We start from the raw sequence: 22553 nt of genomic DNA, 5'->3' as shown, positions 1-22553 counted from the left end.
TAGTTTGTCCTTTAAACTTGTATAGAGTATGTGTTGAACCGTTGCTCCATTTTGAGTGTGCTCTATATGAAACTTGCTTAGAATTGCATGTAGTTTCATATTATCATGTTTGCATCCTTATTTTGAGGTGTTTGCTTGATGTTTGGATGCATTTAGCATCAATGCCATGTTTAACTTGTTTTGCTCATATCTTCTAGGCCGTAGCTCCGAACTAAATGAACTTTATATGTAACTTGACTAGAATTTCGTGCAGATCCTCTTGGTGCGCTTTAACTTGTTGTTTAACAACTTCAACTTAATGTTTGTTCAGATCTGGACAAACTTAGAAACTTGCATATGAGGACTTACCAGAATTGTTATATGTTGTTTCCGACCTCATTTAAACTTGCTTTGATGTGTTGCTCTTGTATGCATCATCTCTTGCCATGAGTAGCTTCACACAGCTTTTTCATGCATCATGCTTGTTGTGCATCATGTCTTGTCTATGTGTGGTGTGTTTACCATGTTGTGTGCTTCTTCTCGATAGTTCCTGTCTCGTTGCGATCGTGAGGATTCGTACGTCTACGCTTGGTTTGGCTTCATCCGTTCGTCTTCTTCATGGACTCGTTCTTCTTCCTTGCGGGTTTTCAGGCAAGATGACCGTCACCTTGGATATCATTACTACCATTGCTATCCTAGTTGCTTCATTCTATCGCTTTGCTGTGCCACCTATCACTTGTTCTTCAAGCCTCCCAATTTGCCATGTCAGCCTCTAACCTTTTCACCCTTCCTAGCAAACCATTGCTTGGCTATGTTATCGCTTTGCTCAGCCCCTCTTATAGCATTGTTAGTTGCAGGTGAAGTTGAAGTGTGCTCCTTGGTGGACAGGATTATGTTGGGATATCACAATATCTCTTATTTATTTAATGCATCTATATACTTGGTAAAGGGTGGAAGGCTCGGCCTTATGCCTGGTGTTTTGTTCCTCTCTTGCCGCCCCTAGTTTCTGTGATATCGGTATTATGTTCCCGGATTTTGCGTCCCTAACGCGGTTGGGTGATTTATGGGACCCCCTTGACAGTTCGCCTTGAATAAAACTCCTCCAGCAAGGCCCAACATTGGTTTTACCATTTGCCTACCACCTATACCTTCCCCTTGGGAGTAATTAACCCAAGGGTCATCTTTATTTTAGCCCCCCCGGGCCAATGCTTGTCTAAGTGTTGGTCCAAACTAGAGCACCGTGCGGGACCATCCCTTGGCAACTTGGGTTACGTCGGTACCTGTACGCTTAGCTTATCCGGTGTGTCCTGAGAACGAGATACGTGCGACTCCTATCGGGATTATTGACACATCGGGCGGTTTTGCTGGTCTTGTTTTACCATTGCTGAAATGTCTTGTAACCGGGATTCCGAGACTGATCGGGTCTTCCTGGGAGAAGGAATATCCTTCGTTGACCGTGAGAGCTTGTGATGGGCTAAGTTGGGACACCCCTGCAAGGTATAAACTTTCGAGAGCCATGCCCGCGGTTATGTGGCAGATGGGAATTTGTTAATGTTCGGTTGTAGATAACTTCACACCAGATACGAATTAAAACACATCAACCGCGTGTGTAGCCGTGATGGTCTCTTTTCGGCGGAGTCCGGGAAGTGAACATGGTTTGGGGTTATGATTGACGTAAGTAGGAGTTCAGGATCACCTCTTGATCATTGCTAGCTTCACGACCATTCCGTTGCTTCTCTTCTCGCTCTCATTTGCGTATGTTAGCCACCATATATGCTTAGTCACTGCTGCAACCTCACCACTTTACCCCTTCCTTTCCCATTAAGCTTTGCTAGTCTTGATACCCATGGAAATGGGATTGCTGAGTCCTCGTGGCTCACAGATTACTACAACAACAGTTGCAGGTACAAGTTATGCGATGATCATGACGCGAGAGCAATGTTTGCTTGTTTTGGAGTTCTTCTTTTGCTTCTTCTTCGATCAGGGGATAGGTTCCGGGTCGGCAGCCTGGGCTAGCAGGGTGGATGTCGTTTGAGTTTCTGTTTGTGTTTCATCCGTAGTCGGATGATGTTCTTGTGTATGATGATGTTGTATTCGTGTGGTATTGTATGCCTCTTGTATGTATCCCCATCTATTATGTAATGTTGATGTAATGATATCCACCTTGCAAAACCGTTTCAATATGCGGGTCCATCCTTGGTGGGACCTTCGAGTTCCTCTTGGATAGGGTCGCATATTGGGCGTGACAGACCATCACCAGGACGAGGGGCTAGGGGCTTCCAGGAGCCGCACGCAATCGCTTGCATCCTGGGCGGTGCTCTGGCCCCAGCCTCTCAGCGCATCTTCAAGCAGTTTGCTCGCAAGGTGAATACAGTCCTCCCCAATCTTGAGGCCACGCGCCCTCTCAGGTGGTCAGTGTGCACTATCACGTTCAGCTCAGCGGATCAGCTCAAGTGCGCAGCGACGGCCGGAGTCCTCCTGATGCTTTGCTCCCCAGTCATCAGCAATGTGCAAGTCACCAGGACCCTCATCAATGGCGGAGCTGGACTCAACGTCCTGTCCGTCGAGACGTTCAACAATCTCCAAGTGCCATATGATCAGCATCTTCCAACCAAGCCTTTCTCAGGAGTCACTGATGGTTCCACCGTCCCGATAGGGCAAGTCCACCTTCCTGTCACCTTTGGGCAGCGCAACAACTACCACACCGAGCTCATTGACTTCGACATCGCCCACATTCGCCTGCCATACAATGCCATCCTCGGGTACCCAGCCCTGGCCAAGTTCATGGCAGTGATTCATCACGGCTACAATGTCCTCAAGATGCTAGGAAGTGGTGGAATCATCACAGTGCCTTGTGAGGAAATGGATGCAGTGTGTTCTCTTGAGCGTGCCTTCCAAGCCGCGGTAATCAAAGACCCAGATCACAAGAGCGGGAGGCTCCCAGAGGCGATCCCTAAGAAGAAGAAGGCTTCACCTGGCCCGAACACTCATGAGGTAGGCACCTCCGGAGGCGTCGTGTCAGGATCCGCACCCGTTCAAGGGGCGCCACCCTCTGTCGCATAGGAAGGCGTGCCCGGCGCCCTCCTCGGGCAGGGCTCGGGGGCTCTGTCTTGGAGAGCCACTGACCTTGCCGAGGTCATGAGGGAGGCGCTCGGGCACCACTTGGAGGCGTGCTTCAAGGCACGTTTCCCTCAGGAAGGCATGAGGCAAGGAGGGCCAAACCCTCAGGAGTTCATCGCGAGGAACATTCAAGAGCTACAGGAGTCAAGAGTCATGTGCTGCAGCCGCCGCCTACCCGCCGTAGCCCCACATCCTGGCGAGGATGGTGGGCTGCGCGTCTACATCGACGTACCAGGGCTCAACCGAGCCGCGTCTCAGGAGCGCCTCTGGCCTTCGCGCGTGGGGCGTTGTGAGGGTCCACCTCACATCTACGTTCGCATGCCCTTCGGCCTGCTGAACACGTCTGCTGCCCACCAGCGCCTGATGAGGAGCATCCTGGAAGCTCAGGTGGCCAGGCACCACGCGTTCCTGGAGGAGATGGAGATGGACCTTGAGGAGCCGCCCGGACCCCTAGAGCCTCCCGAGGCTCAGGGCTCCGAAAGCTCGTGAGGGTCGGCTTCCTCACCGCGCGTCATCCACTACTTCAGCATCACTTCATCCCCAACGGTATCAGGTGACATCTTTCAAAGTTCCATTTTCAGCTGGGAGCGCCCGCAGGGCTGCATCATTCCTAGGTCACGTGGGTCCGTCCCTGTGGCATGTATCCGTTTTGCTTATGCTCTTTACCTACCTTGTTGGGGGTGCCCCTAGGGCTGCATTATCCCCAAGCTGCTCAGGCCAGACCCAGTGGCGTTTGCCTTTTTCTGCATCTATCTAAATGGATTTGCTCCTTCATGCTTAACCTGCTTGACTTAATCGCCTGCTCGATTGACACCTACCTTTGGAGCCGCTTGCTCTGGCACAACACTTGCGCACGGGTCCGTCCCTGCAACGCCGAAAAATCTGAGCGGCTGAGCTCTGGCCGCGGCAGCCCCGCAAGGCGCCACCTCACTAGGCCCTCAGTGCCCCACTCACTCCCTCGGAGCGACCAATGGTTGGCTGGCAACCGTAACGACAGACCTTGTTTCCCCTCGTGATTGATATGCAGGACCCGCTCCAGGAGTAATGCTGGTGGCATGGAGAGCCTTCTCTCCTTCTCTCTGACACGATCCGCTCGCGCGTTAAAAGGGGGGTACCTGAGCATCACAACTCATGGGCTCTTACTGGCTCTCCAGCCCTCACCCCCTGGCCTTGACCCACGACATCGCGACCTATCATACCAGTGGCGGCTGAGCTCGCTCGAGGGCCAGGACCTGAGGACGTAGAGCATTAAAGGAAAGTGCGGGGGAGAGGGAAGAAGCTCACGAGGACCTAACCCAGCAACACCTCAGCTGCCGCCGCGCAGGCCCGGCACCTCACCACGGACTACTCCAAGCCTACGAGATAAGTCACGTGAAAACTGATTCGACTCAGCGCAAAACCCTTGCCTAGTGTAGCTCTGTCACGGCAATGTTGCCTACCTTTCTTGCCCAGTGAAGGCTGCTTGAGAGCTAAAGGGGACCTCCTGAGCATCGCGACTCAAGGGCTCTTACTGGACCTCGGGCCACTCACCTACTGGCCTTGACCACGACATCACGACCTGGCATACCAGCGACGGCTGAAGCCTACCTGGGGACCGGGACCTGTCAGTGTAGAGCACCAGGCCCTCGTGAGGGAAGAAAGGGGGAGCCGAGCCGGGATAGGACAAGCATCTCGCATCGATTCATACTAGGGATATAATATTTACAAAATACATGGCCAGCGCCTTACATACCCCCGCGGGGTGGTACTTCGATTCCTCGCAGGGAACAAAAGGTGCTAATCCTAGGGAGCGCGCACCTCCGCAGGAGACGCCATCATCAACAGTGGGTCGTCAGGCACCGGCGCCAACCCCATCCAGATCAGTGGCGTCGGCGGCCTGATGCAGCTGCCCTGCTCCGGGAGCGACGCGAGCTCGGGGGCTCGTAGCTGTCGTCGCTCGTCTCCGGAGTCACGTAAATCTCGGCGGAGTCGCTGGACCCTCCGGCTCCTCCACTGCTGCCTGAGGAGCTACCGGGGAAGCAGTTGGTGGGCCTGGTCCTCGCCACGGTGATGCCCCAGCCACCTTTCTCGGGGCAGCATTCTAGTCGGCGCCCTTCCGCGTCGAAGACCTTGAAGAACATCAGGGAGGCGCCATCATATTCGAGGTGGATTACGAGGGTGCCCCCTGTCCTGCAGACCCGGGCGATCTCGCCCTAGCCACGGGTCATGTAGACCTTGCCCGGAGGGACAACCTCGACCTCCGCTCCGGTCGCAGGGGTGCTGCAGTTAGCGTGCTATAGCCAGAGCTCGAGAGGCCCCCTTGGCGGGATCTCCAAGGCGAAGGAGGGAGGAAGGCGAATCCAAGATCGAGGAGGCATGGCGGCGTGGAGCACAAGCTCACGAGAGGAGCCCTCGGCGTGGACTCCAGGAGGAACGACGCGCACCGCCGTAACCCGCCGGTGTCGACGGCGGAACCGACGGTGTCGCTCAACGCCTTCTTCTCCAGGGCCCTCGATGCGGGCGTACAAGGGCAACGGGAATCCAGGTGGCAGCCACTCGTACCAGGGCCTCGACGTCTCCTGCCCGGCGCCCTCATCTCGACGGCAGAGGACTAGCCGCTTCTTCGGCGGAAGCGGGCCGGGACCCTCTCGGGGGGCCTTCCCCTTCTCTTCTGCAGAAAACCGACGAATTGGTGCCATCGGCGTGATGTGAAGCAAGGGCGAGGATGAAGAAGAAAGGAGTAGCAGGGAGAGATGAACTGGAATGGCTCGTGCCGTTCCGTACTTATAGCCGAAGGAGGCCAACCGCCGGCCTCCAAGATCGCAGGTAATCATGACCCATTTTTGCATGCAGGGACTTTTCAAGTCGTGCGGTTGCCGAGGCGTCATGGGGAAGCGAAGATGCCCACGTCCAATCAATCGCCACGCGGCGCCCGAGGCCGCAGGCTGTTCGGGCCCGCGGCGCTTTGCCCTTGCCCCTTCGCTACTCTGCTAAGCCAAGTCTGGGCGCGCCTTGGGCCCGGGGGCTACTGTCGGCGTTCTGATAACGGGGGTCCCCAGACTTGCCTGCCTGCGGCCTGTGGCGTGGCTCAAGTGGGGGCCCAATGCAGCCCAGCTTCATCAGTTCAAGCTCAAGACCCTCGCGAGGGGACAAGCCTCGCGGGGCGAATGACAGGAAGCTTCCTCAGGAGCAGCCTCCTCAGGCAGGCTCGCGAGGAGGCAGAGAGATCAAGGCAGGGTACCTCCCGAGGAGCCCGTGACGCAAGCCATGATGATCGAGACCAGGCGGGCGCCAGGCGGGTGCCGGCCTGCGCAGTGTCCTTGTTTCCCTTTCGGTGCAAAAGGGGCAGGCACAGACCAAGGCATCAGGCAAAGCTTACTGTTTCGGTGCAACAAGACCAAGACCAGTAGAACGGCAGGATGGAGGTCATTTTGGAGCCCAGTACGGCGTCATCGTCAGAGCCTTTGGCAGCCGAAGACCAACGTTAGTCAGGATAAGTGTACTAGATGTTCCCCTTCAAAATGGCCAATTGTTGGCGCCCTTCCCGCTCATGATTTGGGAAGAGGCCCAGGGCCTCCCTCTATAAATAGGGCTAGCCACCACAGAGCAGAGGCATCGAGCATCTATCTCAAGAAGACGCATAGACTAGAGAGAGGCGACTGAACTCACCCAAGCAGTTCATCGCACCAGCTCAAGAACAGCCCCTCGCGAGGCTGTTCTCCCCTTGTACTGTTCATCATCAGCCCCTGAGGCAATCCACCACACCACACATCGGAGTAGGGTATTACACCACAATGGTGGCCTGAACCAGTATAAATCTCGTGTCCCTTGTGTGTACTTCTTTCTAGCCTAGATCCATTGCGAGACTTTGACGCATGATCTGGTAGGGGGAAGATCTTCGTGCGCACCCCAGTGTTTGAACCTCAAGGGTCTGCCGGAACCCGAAATTCGACAGGAGGATCTGACCGGTACTTGGCTTCAGCTCCCTCACTTCTTCGCCGGTGAGCTGCCAGCTGGTGCCACGAGCGGGCTCTGGCTCCAGGCGGATGGCTGCTGCAGCAGGGCCTCTTGGGTGGTGGTGGAAGTTTCCGTTGCCGGGAACGTGGCGTTGACCCACGGCTGGCAGACGTTCGCCCGCGTGCGTGGTCTTGGTCAGCGATGCACTCTCCACTTCAAGTTCGACGGCGATGCCACCCTCTTCGTGAGGGTGTTCGGAGGAGATGGCCGCCGTGCTGGGTGCTGCTCTGAGGGTGACGACAACGGCCGTCCGCTCATCCTTGGCGACAGCAGCGGTGAAGGCGAGGTCGGGCGTGCGCTCGGCGGCGCCCGCAGTTCTTCAAGCTTCGGCGACTCTCCTTTCGACGGCAACTCCTCCAGCGACGGCCGTGACTAGCCACCATGCTGTCGTGCTCGCTTCGAGGGGGAAGGTGGATCGTCCAACCACCGCGCCCAGGAGAAGCGTGAAGAGGACATCGCCTGAGCTCCGGGTGATGGCACAAATCTTCTTCTTCGTGCTGTAGACGGTCGGGCCGCGCCTATTTTGCCTTATCTGCATAGAGAGAGAAGCATGGAGCCCCGTGGGGGCGTGCTAGACTATTTCTTTTAATTATCGTGATGTTCCTTCTATCTTTGTGCCATGCTATGGTGCTGCATGTTCATGCATAGGAACAACTTAGCTCGGTAGGAGGGACTCGTTGCGGCGCCAGCCTCGGGAGGCTTCGGCCGGAGGCCTTGTCTCGGGTCTTCGGGGCCTGTAAGGAGAAACTCGCCAGGGGGTTAGGTTTCAGCCCCTGGCTGCGGGGGTGGAAAGCTTGAGCTTGGTGTTTGCATTGCGATGCCCGGGGGGCATTGACTGGGAGGAGTGCTCCCGCTGCGTACCTAGGCCGGGGATCCTCGCGAAATTTAACCAGGCGACGCTCGCGAGGGTGCCCGCGCGGCCTCCCTCGCGAGGGTCACGAAAGGAAAATAGGTTCAAGCGAAGGGTAAAGACGGAAAACACGGGCTAGGCGCCGCACAACACTGAAAGCAACTCCAACTAAAACTTTGAATAAAGAAGAACTAACCAACTACAGAAAGCAAATGAAAAGCCGCGTCCGGCACCTAATCTAGTCTTCGACGTCTTCTCACCAGCGCGGAGCTAAGTGCTGCCACTTGGCGTGGGCGGGAGCCCCCGAGGCCCAGGGGCGGCACTCTGGAGACTCCGGGGCATGTACAACCCCACTCATTATTACGTGAGAGTGTCACGGGCGGCGAGCTTCACAGGCATTGGGCTTCTTCACAGGCACCGGGCCTTTTCTTGAGGGAGGGGGGAGTGAGCTTCACAGGCACCGGGCCTTTTCCCAAAAGCTGCAAGCTTCATAGGCATTGGACTTCTTCACACACATCGGGCCTTCTCCATAGGCACTGGGCCTCGCTCAGGGATAGAACCTCCAGAGATGTTGAATGTTCCACGCGTTCGGGATGGGCACCCCCTCCTAGGTCTCCAAGCGCGTGGAGCCGGGCCTGGAAACATGAACAACCTTGAACGGGCCCTCCCACATGGGAGAGAGCTTGTGCAGCCCCTCCATGGAGAGGACCCGTCCGAGCACGAGGACCCCTACCTCAAGAGTTCTGGGGCGGATGTTGCGGCAGTGGTATCGTCGCAGCGGCTGTTGATATCTTGTCGCCCGCAGCGCAGCCTCTCGACGGTGTTCCTCCTCCAACACGAGGTTCGTCCCTCGCATGGCGTCCTGCTGCGCCTCGTCGAACGCCAGGACCCATGCGGAACGACGCCTGACCTCGTGAGGGAGGACGGCCTCAGCTCTGTAGACGAGGAAGAACGGGGTCTCGCCAGTTGGCTTGGTCGCGGTCGTGCGGATAGACCACAACACAGACTGGAGCTCGTCGTACCAGCCCCTGCCACAGGCCTCCAGCTTCTTCTTGAAGGTCCTGGTTTTGAGGCCCCTCAGGACCTCCACGTTGGCTCGCTTAGCTTGGCCGTTGCTCCGGGGGGTGTGCTACCGAAGTGTAGCATATCTGTGTTCCAAGGTTAGCACAATATGTTTTGAAGAGATTGCTGGTGAATTGTGAACCGTTGTCGGTGATGATGCGGTTAGGCACCCCGAATCGGCTCACGAGGCCCCTGATGAACTTGACTGCGGAGCCTGCTGGGATGGTGCGGACAGCTTCCACCTCAGCCCACTTGGTGAACTTGTCCACGGCAACGTAGAGGTAGCGATAGCCCCCTAGCGCCCGAGGGAACGGGCCCAGAATGTCCAGCCCCCAAACCGCGAATGGCCACGAGAGGGGTATGGTCTGCAGTCCCCCTGCCGGCTGATGGATCTGCTTGGCGTGGAATTGGCAGGCCTCACAAGCCTTCACCGGCTCGACGGCGTCATTGAGCGCTGTGGGCCAGTAGAATCCGCTGCGGAATGCCTTGCCAACGAGGGTTCGTGATGATGAGTGGTGCCCATAGTCTCCACCGTGTATGTCTGCCAACATCTCCTTCCCTTGCTCTTTGGAAATGCAACATAAGGACACGTCGTTTGGTCACTTCGGGTAGAGTTCTCTGTCCTGATGCAGTAGGTCGTGGCCTGCCACGCCACACGCTCCGCGTCCTCCTCCTTCTCCGGCAGGGTCCCTTGCGTCAAGTAGTCCTTGAACTCTGCGGTCCAACACCCTTCCCGAGGTTCCAACGCCAGGAGCAGGCGTGCCCCTGAGGCCGGGCCACAGGCCGGGGCTCCCGAGGCAGGCGGCTGAGGGAGCTCCTCCCTAGGTTGTGCCATGCTTGACAGTGATGGTGCCGCCGAGGGTTTGAAGAGTCTCTTCTCGAAGACGCCATGCTCCTGAGGCACCCGCCGGGATGCCCTCTTGGCGATGTCATCAGCCTCTTGATTGGTGCCATGAGGCACATGCTGCAACTCCAGCCCCCAGAGCTGTTTCTCCATCCCGCGAACCTCCGCGTGGTAGGCTTCCATGTGCTCGTCCTTCGGCTCGTATACTTTGTTGGAGAAGTTGACGAGGAGTTGCAAATCGCCCTTGATGATGAGGTGCTTTACTCCCAAAGCAACTGCAGCTTTCAAACCTGCTATCAGGCCTTCGTATTCTGCTATGTTGTTGGAGACCTTTTCTCCATGCTGGAAGCAGAGTTGCACAGCGTAGTAGAGCTTGTCCTGAGTAGGAGATATGAGCACTGCGCCAGCCCCCGCGTCATGCCGGGAGAATGCCCCGTCGAAGTACACGACCCAGCCGTCCGGTGCCTCGCCTCCCGGGGAAAGCGACATGTCCTTGCCTGCCTTGAGGCCCGGTGCCTCTTCCCATTCTGCCACGAAATCTGCAAGTGCGGGTCCCTTGATGACTCTGGTTGTGCTGAATTCTAGCTGAAACACTTGCAGTTCGATGTTCCATTCAGCAACTCTTCCAGGTGAGTTGGGGCTCCTGAGTACCCTTTGCAAGGGGTATGCTGAGACGACCTTGATGGGATGGCCTTGGAAATAGTGCCACAGCTTGCGTGAAGCTACCAACAGCGCGAGGAGGAGTTTTTGGGGCATGGGGTACCGCGCCCTTGCGTCCTGTAGCACCGTGCTGACGAAGTACACAGGGTGCTCGACGAGGTTGAGGGAGCTGTGGCAGCTCGCGTCTTCCGGAGGTTGAGGCGCCTCCTGAGACGACGGAGTCCCCAGCGCTTGGTCACTTGGAGAGGCCTCCTCCGCTCCGGGTGCACTCCCATGCTGAGGTTGATCCTTTTCGGCTGCGGTCGTGGTCTTCGTGAGGCTTTCTTGGCCTTGCTCTACTTTGGCCGAGACGGCGGCTGCGGCCTTGGTCCGGCGCTCCTCTCTAACCGCCGCCAGGGCTGCGCTGGCGGAGTAGGGGGTGGCTGCAAGGTAGAGCACCAGGGGCTCCCGAGGGCGCGGAGCTACCATCACCGGAGGGCTGGTGAGGTACCTCTTGAGATCTTGGAATGCCTTGTCGGCCTCTTTAGTCCATTCGAAGGGGCCCTTCTTCTTCATCAGTTTGAAGAAGGGCAGTGCTCGCTCCCCCAGCTTGGAGATGAAACATCCTAGCGCAGTTACACGCCTGGTGAGCTTCTGCATTTCTCTGAGGGTCTTCGGCAGGCTCATGTCTTCAACTGCCTTGACCTTCTCTGGGTTGGCCTCGATGCCCCTGTGGGACACGAGGAAGCCCAGGAGCTTGCCCGAGGGGACTCTAAACACACACTTCTCCGGGTTGAGCCGCAGTTCCACTTTGTTGAGGCTCGCGAAGGTTTCTTCCAAGTCATGTATCAGGGTTTTTGCCTCCCGAGACTTCACCACAATGTCATCGACGTAAGCTTCAGTGTTCCTCCCGAGCTGCCGGCCCAAGGCGATGTGCATCAGCCGCTGAAAGGTCGTGCCTGCGTTGCGCAACCCAAATGGCATGCAGGTATAGTAGTACACTCCACACGGGGTCACGAAGGCCGTTTTCTCCACGTCTTCCACCTCCATCTTGATCTGGTGATAGCCTGAGAAGGCATCTAGGAAGCACAATAGGTCGCACTCGGCGGTAGAGTCGATGATCTGGTCGATGCGAGGGAGCGGGAACGGATCTTGCGGGCAGGCCTTGTTGAGGTTGGTGAAGTCGACGCACATGTGTTTCTTTCCTCCATTTTTTGGCACAACAACAGGGTTGGCCAACCATTCAGGATAGCGGACCTCGCGAATGACGCCCGCTGCCTCTAACTTGCGGGTTTCTTGGACGATGAAGGCCTGCTTTTCCGTGGACTGCCGCCTTGCCTTCTGCTTCACGGGGCGCACGTTGGGGCACATGTTGAGATGATGTTCAATCACATTCCTTGGGACCCCTGCTAGCTGATCAGGTGCCCAGGCGAACACCTTCTTGTTCACGCGCAGGAACTTCACCAAGGCCTCCTCCTGCTTGGGTTCGAGGTTGGCGCCTATGGTGAAGGTGGCGCTAGTGGATCCATCCTCGTCGACCGGCACCTGCTTGGTCTCCGCCTTGTCTTGGGTGAATAGCTGCTTCTTCTTAGCCGGCGCAGCCCCCTTGGGCTCGGGGGCATCTGTGCTGGTGGGCTGCGCCACTGCGGCTGTCTTGAAAGCAAGCTTGAGCACCTGCAGTGCATCCCTCCTGTCTCCGGACACGGTAAGGATGCCGCTGCTCCCGGGCATCTTCATGAGGTTGCACGCCGGGTGAGTTGCTACCATGAACTGGGCCAAGGCTGGGTAGCCGAGGATGGCGTTGTACGGGAGGCCGATGGGGGCGACGTCGAAGTCGACCAGCTCCGTGCGGAAGTTGTCGTGAGTGCCGAAGGTCACCGGGAAGCGTATCTGTCCCAAGGAGCCAGTGGAACCACCTCCGACGCCCGAGAAGGGCTTGCTGGGCTGAAGTCGCTCTAGCAGCACGCGGAGGAGGCTGAAGGCCTCCACCGAGAGCATGTTGAGGCTGGCACCACCGTCGATGAGGGTCCTAGTGACGGCCACTTGGCAGATGGTGGGGGTGCAAAACATCGGGAGCACGCCCGAACCGGCGGGGTTGGAGGGGTGATTGCCCGAGTTGAAGGTCAGATCGGCCTTGGGTGCCACCCAGCCCGGGGGGCTTCTTGGCGCTTGAAGGCGATGCCGATCTGGCGGGCGAACGGCTTGGCATGGCGGCTCGAAGGTGGTGCCCATGAGCCGCCCAGGAGAGTTGCGACGACCGGGAGCACCGGCGCGGCGTAGTGGGCGAGGAAGAGGTCGCGCAGCTCCTCCCAGGAGGCCACAGAAGCCGTCGGCAGGTGGAGCAGCCACATGCGCGAAACGCCGGTGAGGGCCATGGGAAACCAGTTAGCCATGGTCCTGTCGTCGCCCCTGGCCTTGAGGACGGCCTCCTCGTATGCCAGTAGGAAAGCCAGCGGATCCGTCGCGCCATTGTAGCGCGGCGGCATCTCTGGCTTGAACTCGCGTGGCCACTGTACCTGCCGCAAGGCGGGGGTCAAGGCTCAGAGTCCCCTGGCCCTAGTGCTGGCATCGGCAGCCGGAGCGGACGGTGCACTCTCAACAGAAGGGAGATCTTCAGCGCACCCCTACCCGGCGTGCCAAATGTCGGATTTCGGGTTCCGACAGACCCTTGAGGTTCGAACTCTGGGGTGCGCGCGAAGATCTCTCCCCTACCAGCCCACGTCTCGAAGCCTCACAAGGGATCTAAGCTAGAAAGAAGAACACGCAAGGGACACGAGGTTTATACTGGTTCATGCCACCATTGTGGTGTAATACCCTACTCCAGTGTGTGCTGTGGTGGATTGCCTCAGCGGCTGATGATGAACAATACAAAGGGAGAACAGCCTCGTGAGGGGTTGTTCTTGAGCTGGCGCGATGAACTGCTTGGGTGAGTTTAGTCGCCTCTCTCTCTCTAGTCTACCCGAAATCTTGATCCCCTCCCCTTCTCTGTGGTGGCTAGCTCTATTTATAGAGGGAGGCCCTGGGCCTCTTCCCAAATAATGAGCGGGAAGGGTGCCAACAATTGGCCATTTTGAAGGGGAACATCTAGTACACTTATCCTGACTAAAGTTGGTCTTCGACTGCCAAAGACTCTGACGGTGACGCCGTCCTGGGCTCCACGATGACCTCCATCCTGCCATTCTGCTGGTCTTGGTCTTGTTGCACCGAAACGGTAACCTCTGCCTGAGGCCTTGTCCTGTGCTTGCCCCCTTTGCACCAATGGGGAAACAAGCACACTGCGCAGGCCGGCGCCCGCCTGGCGCCCGCCTAGTCTCGATCGTCATGGCTTGTGTCACGGGCACCTCGCGAGGTACCCTGCCTTGATCTCTCCGCCTCCTCGTGAGCCCACCTGATGAGGCTGCTCCTGAGGAAGCTCCATGTCGTCCGCCCCATGAGGCTTGGCCCCTCGCGAGGGTCTTAAGCTTGAGCTGATGAAGCTGGGCTGCACTGGGCCTCCGCTTGAGCCACGCCGCAGGCCGCAGGTAGGCAAGTCTGGGGACCGCCGTTCCTAGAACGCCGACACACGCACTGCTTAGACGAAGCGCATTCGCTAGATTCAATGCGGTACTGCACTATGCATACCTCAAGCTCAAGATGCCACGACCGCGCGGGGTCATAACAGTCAACAGAAACATGGACCGCTTTCTCTATACAGAAGAGCATACTGCAGCCCTTGCGGTGGAAGTACAATGCGGCCTCCTCCGACAAACCACCAATCCGGCAACGACAACCTCGAGCATCGTCAAGCGAGTCCGGAACACCCCGCAACAGGATCACCAGGCATGCCAAGAGCGCGACTAGCAGTCCGGCCTCCGCTCAAGCCCCATCAAAGCAGTATTCGTACCACGCGTACACAATTACGCACTCAAAATACCATGGGCATAGGCGGAGGCACTGCAGTGACTCAGTCAACAGTGCGGTATAACCGCAACATACCTTCATAACCCTCCCTTTTTATCTTTCAGGACACTGCTTTAGGGCAGCCTCTTCAGAAGAGCCGGATTGTCGGACTTACACAGGAGTGAAAACCAAGGAGGCAACAGGCTTTGCGCACAAAAAGAAATACCTAGGTGGAATCTGTTCACGATCATTATACCTGTTTTATATACCTACATGCAGCCTGCCCTTGGATAGGACATGTTAAATAGTCCTATTTACTTCTGCTTAAATGCACCCATTGTAAACATACGCTTAAACGTATTATTCATCAATGGGTAATAATATATAGCGTCAGCTTATTATTCCATTTTGTGCATTTTTCTTATAAATGTTCATTTAATATTGCATCCGTACACCTTGGTATGATCAGTTTGCCAGGGCTTCTTATGGCGCCCCATAACATGTCAAAACAAGTCCGAACACTTTCAACAGTGTGACACCCCGAACTTATAGCACTATATGCATCATCTCCGAATCATGTCTTGGGTCAATTGTTGGGTTTGCCCGACTCCCTTGTTTTGGTACCTTACGTTCCGTTATATCGGCTAAGGTAGCGCGGGAAGAACTACTACGATTGTGTCCCAGTTCTTCCGGACGAGCACCTCAGTAGAGAAAGCCGAAAACTGACCGGCATGATGCGGCGAGAGCTGGTCGCTGTTCGAGAGGTCTTAAAATCCTTAAAGATTTTTTCCGCTTTAGGCGAGGAATCAGCCTTGTCCGATTTAGGCATACATAGCGCCCCAATTTGGCCTTCCGAATTCTAGGGGCTTCGCCGAAATTTAAAATTGTAGACTTCTATGGCTAAGTGAAAGTTATAAAGCCACATAGTCCGATTGCCTTGTTCTCTGCGCCAGATACCTCCTGAAGGGACCAAAAATTTGGATAAAGAGTGTCCGGGTTTTACCCGGAACACCCCGGTACTAGTTACGTGGGGGCGGAAGCTGACGACTGGCCTACTTTTAGAATTCTATAAATAGCCGCACAGAAGGTAATATTTTAAATCAAAAAGCGCTACATAGCGCAAGTAACTTTGTCTTTATATTACAACAACGACAGAAGCATATTTACTCAAGGATCGTGTCCTTGGTACATTCATCGGCTACAAGACGAGCGCCCTTCATAACGCCATCATAATATTTCTCGGGACAGCGATGTTCCTTGCCCTCCGGCGGCCCGTCCTTCACCAGCTTCTCCGCATCCAGCTTGCCCTAGTGAACCTTCGCACGGGCAAAGGCCCGACGGGCACCCTCAATGCAAATGGACCGCTTGATCACCTCCAGCCGCGGACAGGCATTTACCATCCGCTTTATCAGGCCAAAGTAGCTAGCGGGCAAGGGCTCACCAGGACACATCCGGACTATGAAATTTTTCATAGCCACTTCGGCCGCCCTGTGGAGTTCCACCAACTGCTTCAGCTGGTCACTTAGAGGCACCGGATGTTCGGCTCCAGCATACTGGGACCAGAACAGCTTCTCCGTCGAGCTCCCCTCCTCGGCACGGTAGAACTCCGTAGCATAAGATATGCTGTGTGGCAGATCTGCGAATGCCCCTGGAGAGCTCCGAATCCGGGTAAGTAAAAGAAATGTCTCCTCCACATGCTTGCTTTGCATAAAGAATGTCTTGCCCGCTGCTATCTTCTTGGCCGCCTAGATTTCCTGCTATGCCTTTTTGGCTTCGGCCTTGGCATCTTTCACACTCGCAAGGGCCTTCGCAAGCTCAGTCTCTTTCATCTTAAGATCATGCTCCAAGGACTCGAACTTGTTGCCGAGCTCCTGGAGCTCCTGCTGTACCTCGCCCACTATAGCATCTTGCTTTTCGTGCTCCTTGTGCTCCAAGGCCGCCTTGTCTTCGGCCTCGGACAGAGCCTTCTTCAAAGACGCCACTTCGATGGTGGCCCCTATTACAAAGTCGCGATGCTTTTTCGTTAGAATAACCAACTTTGTCTATCCTTCATTATATGTGAACGGGGTATCACTTACCTTTGTTCTCTTCGAGTTGCCTCTTTGTGAGGCCGAGCTCTCCCTGCACCTGCTCTAGGTCCCGTTTTAATCCAGCGACCTTGGCTGTTCGGACAGCAGCGGCAAGCAGCACAGGCTACTTATTCACATACACACTTACTATTAGACTCCTGCGGATTATAATTGACCCTCTGTTTGGCTTTTCTTTCCAAACACCGAACAGAGTATTAGGGGCTACTACCTATCGGGTGATAATTTTACATATTTCTTACTCACCTCAAAGCCTCTCAGGAGGCTGGTGCAGGCTTCGGTTAGTCCACTCTTGGTGGACAGAACCTTCTGAATCACCGCACTTATAAGAGTACGGTGCTCTTCATCCACGGAAGCGCCGCGAAGCGCTTCTAGCAGACTATCCGATGCCTCTGGTGTAACGGAAGTCATCGGCACGGACAGTTCGCCCTCCCTAGCAAGGGGGCGCCTGCCTGAATCTGGAACCATCGTAGGTTCCGGCACAGTATCCGGCTGAGAGCCCGGCTTGCTGCGGCTCTCATCGGCACGATCCACGGGGATCTTGAACCTCGCGTGTCCGACATCTGGAATTCCGCCTTGGGGCATCTCCAGAGTCAACTCCCCCCGCTGTGGGAGCCTTTGGGACAACACCTCCGTGTCATCCGTAGGCTGAGTAGTGGCTGTTAGGAGCGAGTTCATCGCCGATTCACTCAAGGACCCATCCGAAGACGATACCTCTGGATGGACCCTGGCCGGACTGCATATATGTTCGGCGTTATAACAAGACTATGGAGGGAAGTCGCACTAAAGTACACCAGAGTGCGGAGACTTACGATGTCGCTAGGGGCTTCCCCCTGGGCAGCCACTCTTCCTCGCTGTGAGCGGCCGTGGTGGAGTAGTCCGGAAGGGACGCCTTTCCCTTCTTGGACGTCCCAGCCTCCCCCTCCGGGGCGGCTTTCCTCTTCTTCTCCTCCCCAGTGCGGGGAGGCAGAATTTCTTCGTGTTTCCCCCCGCCTCCGCGAGAGGAATCTGCCTCATCATCTTTGGACGACGAGGGTATGACGGCCTTGCACCGGGGGCCTTTCCCGGCCCCCTGGTCCGCCTTCTTACTCCCCCCATCCTCTCCGGATGGGGCGGCCCCTTCCTCTTCTTCCTCCCCCTCGGGGGAGGAGTGTGCCTCGTCGTCTTCAGATGAGGCGTCCGGTACGACCTTACGCCGAAGACCCTTCCTGGCCCCCGGGGCCTTCTTTTCCGGTGCCTTGTAGGGCGTCGGGACTAGCATCTCCGTCAGGAGAGCATCGGCTGGGCCTTCTAGCAGCAGAGCCAGACAGTCAATCCGCTCCGCTGTCTCCACATAATCCTGATCAAATATACACAATGACTTAAGACTCCCCCATGAATATATTGGAAAGAACTGAATCCGGTGGTAGTCAGAAAACTCACCGGACGGGGGGGCCACGTGGCATGAAGTCCACGGTCCTCGGATGTGGGAGGAGGTACTTCGGAGGCCTTGAACAGCGCCTTCCATGCGTCTTTGCGCGTCATGTCGTAGAGCTTTCGAAGCGTCTGGTGTTCGGCCGGGATGAACTCCCACAGATTGAATATCCGTCTTTGGCACGAAAGAATCCGGTGGACAAGCATGACCTAGACCACGTTGACAAGCTTGATGCTCTTGTCCTTCATATTTTTGATGCAGTTCTGGAGTCCGGTCAGCTCTGCAGGTTCGCCCCAGGCCAGGCCCTTCCTTTCCCATGAGGTGAGCCGCGTGGGGGTTCCGGATCAGAATTCGGGGGCCGCTGCCCAGCTGGCATCGCGTGGCTCGGTGATGTAGAACCACCCCAATTGCCACCCTTTCACGGTCTCCGTGAAGGAGCCGCTAAGCCAGGTGACGTTAGGCATCTTGCCCACCATGGCCGCTCTGCACTCCACTTGCTAGCCGCTCACGATCTTCGGCTTCACGCAGAAGATTTGTAGCCACAAGCCAAAGTGAGGCTTGATGCGGAGGAAGGCCTCGCACACGACGATAAACGCCGAGATGTTGAGGACGAAATTTGGGGCTAGATCATGAAAATCTAGCCCGTAGTAGAACATGAGCCCGCGGACAAAGGGATGAAGTGGAAATCCCAGTCCATGGACGAAGTGGGCGACAAACACGACCCTCTCGTGAGGTTCCGGAGTTGGAATGATCTGCCCGGCCTCCGGTAGCCGGTGCGCGATGTCTGCGGTCAAGTATCCGGCCGCCCGAAGATTCGCGATATGCTTCTCCTTCATGGTGGAGGCCACCCACTTGCCTCCTGCTCCGAACATGTTTAGCTGTGCGGAGAAGACTTGGGCTAGGGCGCTGGAGCTCGAGGAGGCAAGGGTGAGCAAAGGAGGAAGAAGGCGTGGGTAAAAATGGGGAACCCTTATCCCTTTATAAAGGTGACGAAAGCGGTGTGCCTCCCCACTTGCCCGTTGAGAATCGCTTACTTCCCAAGCGCCACGATTGATGGCACGGTTGGGTTACCCATACCCGTATTGATGAGAATCCCGTGATAAGGGGACATGATCTCTGCTTTGACAAGACGTGTCAAGGAAACCGTCTCGCAATATGCGCTGTGGCTGGTTATGGGAAAACGGTTCGAATAATGACCTGACCGTGATGACATGTCATGTTGTCTAAAAAAGTTGTCAGTAGATTACATTTGAAATATCATTCTCTCTACGGTGGTATGTGAAGATCATCTTGTGGATCCGGACACGGTCTAAATGTTCGATAATCACTTTGGAGTATTCGGAGGAGGAACCCGCCCTGCAATGCCGAAGACAAGACTGCGCGCCGGACTCATCGTCATTGAAGCCTGGTTCAGGGGCTACTGAGGGAGTCCTGGATTAAGGGGTGTTGAGTATGATATTCGTGTATGTATATTGTCTTTTGTACATTAGGCCCACCTCTCTAGTTTGTTGTATAGATTGAGGTAGAGGCCCCACCTTGTACTTATATATACCGTGCACATTGCACCGAATCAATATATCAGGCAATTCATACATCCAATATGGTATCAGTTTTTTAGGTTTTCCTCTCCGCTTCCGCCGCCGCCCGCGACCTCTCTGCGCCGCCGCTACCCAGCCGCCTCGCTCCGCCGCTTTTCCTCTACGCGCCGCGTCGCTAGCTGGGAATCCATCCCGCTCACAACGCGCCCTGCGCCGCTAGTCGCCGCGTCGCGTCGCTCCTCTGCTAACCCCGATCGCCAGCTGGGAAATCGATCCCGCTTAGCCACCCGTTCCCAACACCACCGCCCGCTAACCCGGCACCCAACCCCGCCGCCCACTAACCCCGATCGCTATCTCGCGCGCGATCGCCCAGACAGACAGGCTGCTCGTCCGCCCGCGCGATCGTCCCCGCCCGCCTGCGCCAAGTCACCTCGCCTCGTCAGCCTCCACTGCATCTGTGTTGTCTGAAGCCACTGCTGCCATGTCGTCAGTTACCTCCTCCGCATCCACCAACTCCAACCCATTCGCCGACGCCAACCCTCCCAACGTCAACGACATCCACAGGCTCAACATCTTCGAGCGGGTACCGGTTCGTCTCTCCCAGGCGGACTCCTCTTACCACACGTGGAAGACGTACTTCTCCCTCGTGTTCTGGGAGTACCATCACATGGACCACGTGGACGGCACCATCAACTCCAGCCTCGTCCCCGAGTTTCACGACTGGTCCACCATCGACACCATGATCATCCACTGGTTTTTCCTCACCATCTCGCCGGACCTATTCCAGATGGTCGTGATGGATGGCGATGATGCATGCGTCGTGTGGACCAAGCTGAACGGGCTCTTCACCGACAACAAGCTTCAGCGTCGCGTTTCTCTGCAGCAAGAGTTCTTTGGGTGTCATCAGGACAACACCTCCATCGACGACTATTGTCGCCGCCTTAAGACTCTCGCTGACGAGCTTTGTGATATCGGCGCCAAGGTTGATGATGACCTCCTCCTCAGCACGCTCACCGCCAGGCTCAACGAGGACTTCGGTAACGCCGCGGGGAACCTCAGCCTCATCCCCAACCCATCTTTTGCCAAGTTCATTGCGTACCTCCGCTTGGAGGAGCGGCGGATGAAGCAGGTGAAGACGCGCGCCATCCACACTGCTCTCGCCGCCGGCACCACCCGCGGCGGGCCTCCGGCGCCTCCTGCTGCCCCGGCACTCCAGCAGCCTCATCAGGCGCCCTTCCCAGCGCCGCAGCAGCCGGGGCTCCTGCCACTGCCGTACGGCCCGCCCGCACCCCCCGCTCCTCCCGCTGAAAAGCGCCGCGGGGGCCGGCGCGGTGGCCGCCACGGTGGTCAGCAGCACCAGCAGCCCCAGCCGCAGCACGCCGGCCAGCAGCAGCAGCAGTTTCAGGCACCTCAGCAGCTCCAGGTGCCGCCCCCATGGGCCTCCGGCTACAACCCCTGGACCGGTGTCGTCCATGTGTACACCATGCGAGCTCCACGGGCTCCTCCACCGACGCTTCCCGTGCCGCGCCCACCGGTGCACCAGGCGTACTACGCAGCTCCGCAGCCGTATGGAGGATACCCACCGCCGCAGATGAGCGGCGCTTATGGTCTCCCTGCGGCCCCGTCGCCGCCCTCGCCGGCCCTGCCACTGACACCTTGGGATCCGTCGCTCCTCGCCGCGCTGCATGCTGCGCCTACGCCGAACAACTACACTGGAGGTGGTGATTGGTACATGGACACCGGGGCTACGGCTCACATGTTTTCTCATCCTAATAATCTTGCCGCCTTCACTCCTATCACCACCGACCGCCGCATCATTGTCGGTGACGGTTCCACACTACCTATCACACATGTCGGGCACACTTCTTTTCCTTCTACTTCTATGCCTATTACCTTGTCTAACATTCTTGTGTCACCTCACCTTATTAAGAATCTTGTTTCCGTTCGTTGTTTAACTCGTGAAAATCCTGTTAGAATTTCACGGGCTTGGTTTTTGTGTCAAGGACGCTCGAACCAGGATGGTACTTCACCGCTGTGACAGCCTCGACAAGCTCTATCCGGTGCATCCGTCGTCCACCTCCACCACCGCACCGGTTGCTCTCTCCGTCGGCGTCGATCTCTGGCATGCTCGCTTGGGTCATCCAAGCCCGTCACACTTTGTCATATTCTTAGGAGTTTCAGCTTCAGTTGTAATAAGATAGAGGATCACACCTGCCATGCCTGTCGTGTCGGCAAACATGTTCGCCTTCCATTTAATAACTCCACCACCATAGCTTCTTTTCCTTTTCAGTTGATTCATAGCGATGTGTGGACCTCTCTGGTTCCTAGTAATTCGGGCTATTTATATTATCTGGTTATTCTTGATGATTAGTCTCACTATGTGTGGACGTTTCCTCTACGACGAAAGTCGGATGCACTCTCCACTTTGTCGGCCTTTTACTCCTATGTCAGCATGCAGTTTGGGCGTCCCATCCTTGCTCTTCAGACTGACAATGGAAAATAATTCGACAATCTTGCTTTCCGCACTTTTCTATCACACCACGACACAGTTTTTCATCTCACATGCCCGTATACTTCACAGCAGAACAGTCGAGCCGAACGTGTCCTTCCCACTCTGAACGACTGTGTTCGGACGCTCCTATTCCACGCCCATGTGCAGCCTCGTTTCTGGCCGGATGCACTCGCTACTACTTCACTTCACCTTAACCTTCGCCCTTGCCGCCCACGGTGGAACTATGCACCACACCATCTTCTCTTCGGTACGCCCCCATCTTATGATGACTTGCGTATTTTCGGGTGCCTTTGCTATCCTAGCACTACGGACTCTGCTCCTCATAAACTCGCACCTCGTTCTGTCGCTTGCAACTTCATCGGCTACCCTTCCAACTCCAAGGGATATCGGTGCTACGATCCCGTCTCCCACCGTGTGTTCACTTCCCGACACGTTTACTTTGATGAGCATGTGTTTCCGTTTCAGCAGGTACCTCCAGCTGTTCCTTCCGCCACCGGTGACGTGAGGTCCTCGACGCTGCTCCCAGGGCGCTCGCACGCCTCTCTTGGCCCGCCCCTGGCTTTGAGGCGTGCCCCCCGCATGCGGCGCCTCCTACAGCCGCGCCCCCCGTCGCCCGCAGCCCCCGCGCCCCCC

Source organism: Triticum dicoccoides, chromosome 7B, assembly GCF_002162155.2.
Source record: "Triticum dicoccoides isolate Atlit2015 ecotype Zavitan chromosome 7B, WEW_v2.0, whole genome shotgun sequence".
In the NCBI taxonomy this organism is placed as follows: domain Eukaryota; kingdom Viridiplantae; phylum Streptophyta; class Magnoliopsida; order Poales; family Poaceae; genus Triticum; species Triticum dicoccoides.
The sequence above is the reverse complement of the archived record's forward strand: the minus strand, read 5'-3'. Positions refer to the sequence as shown.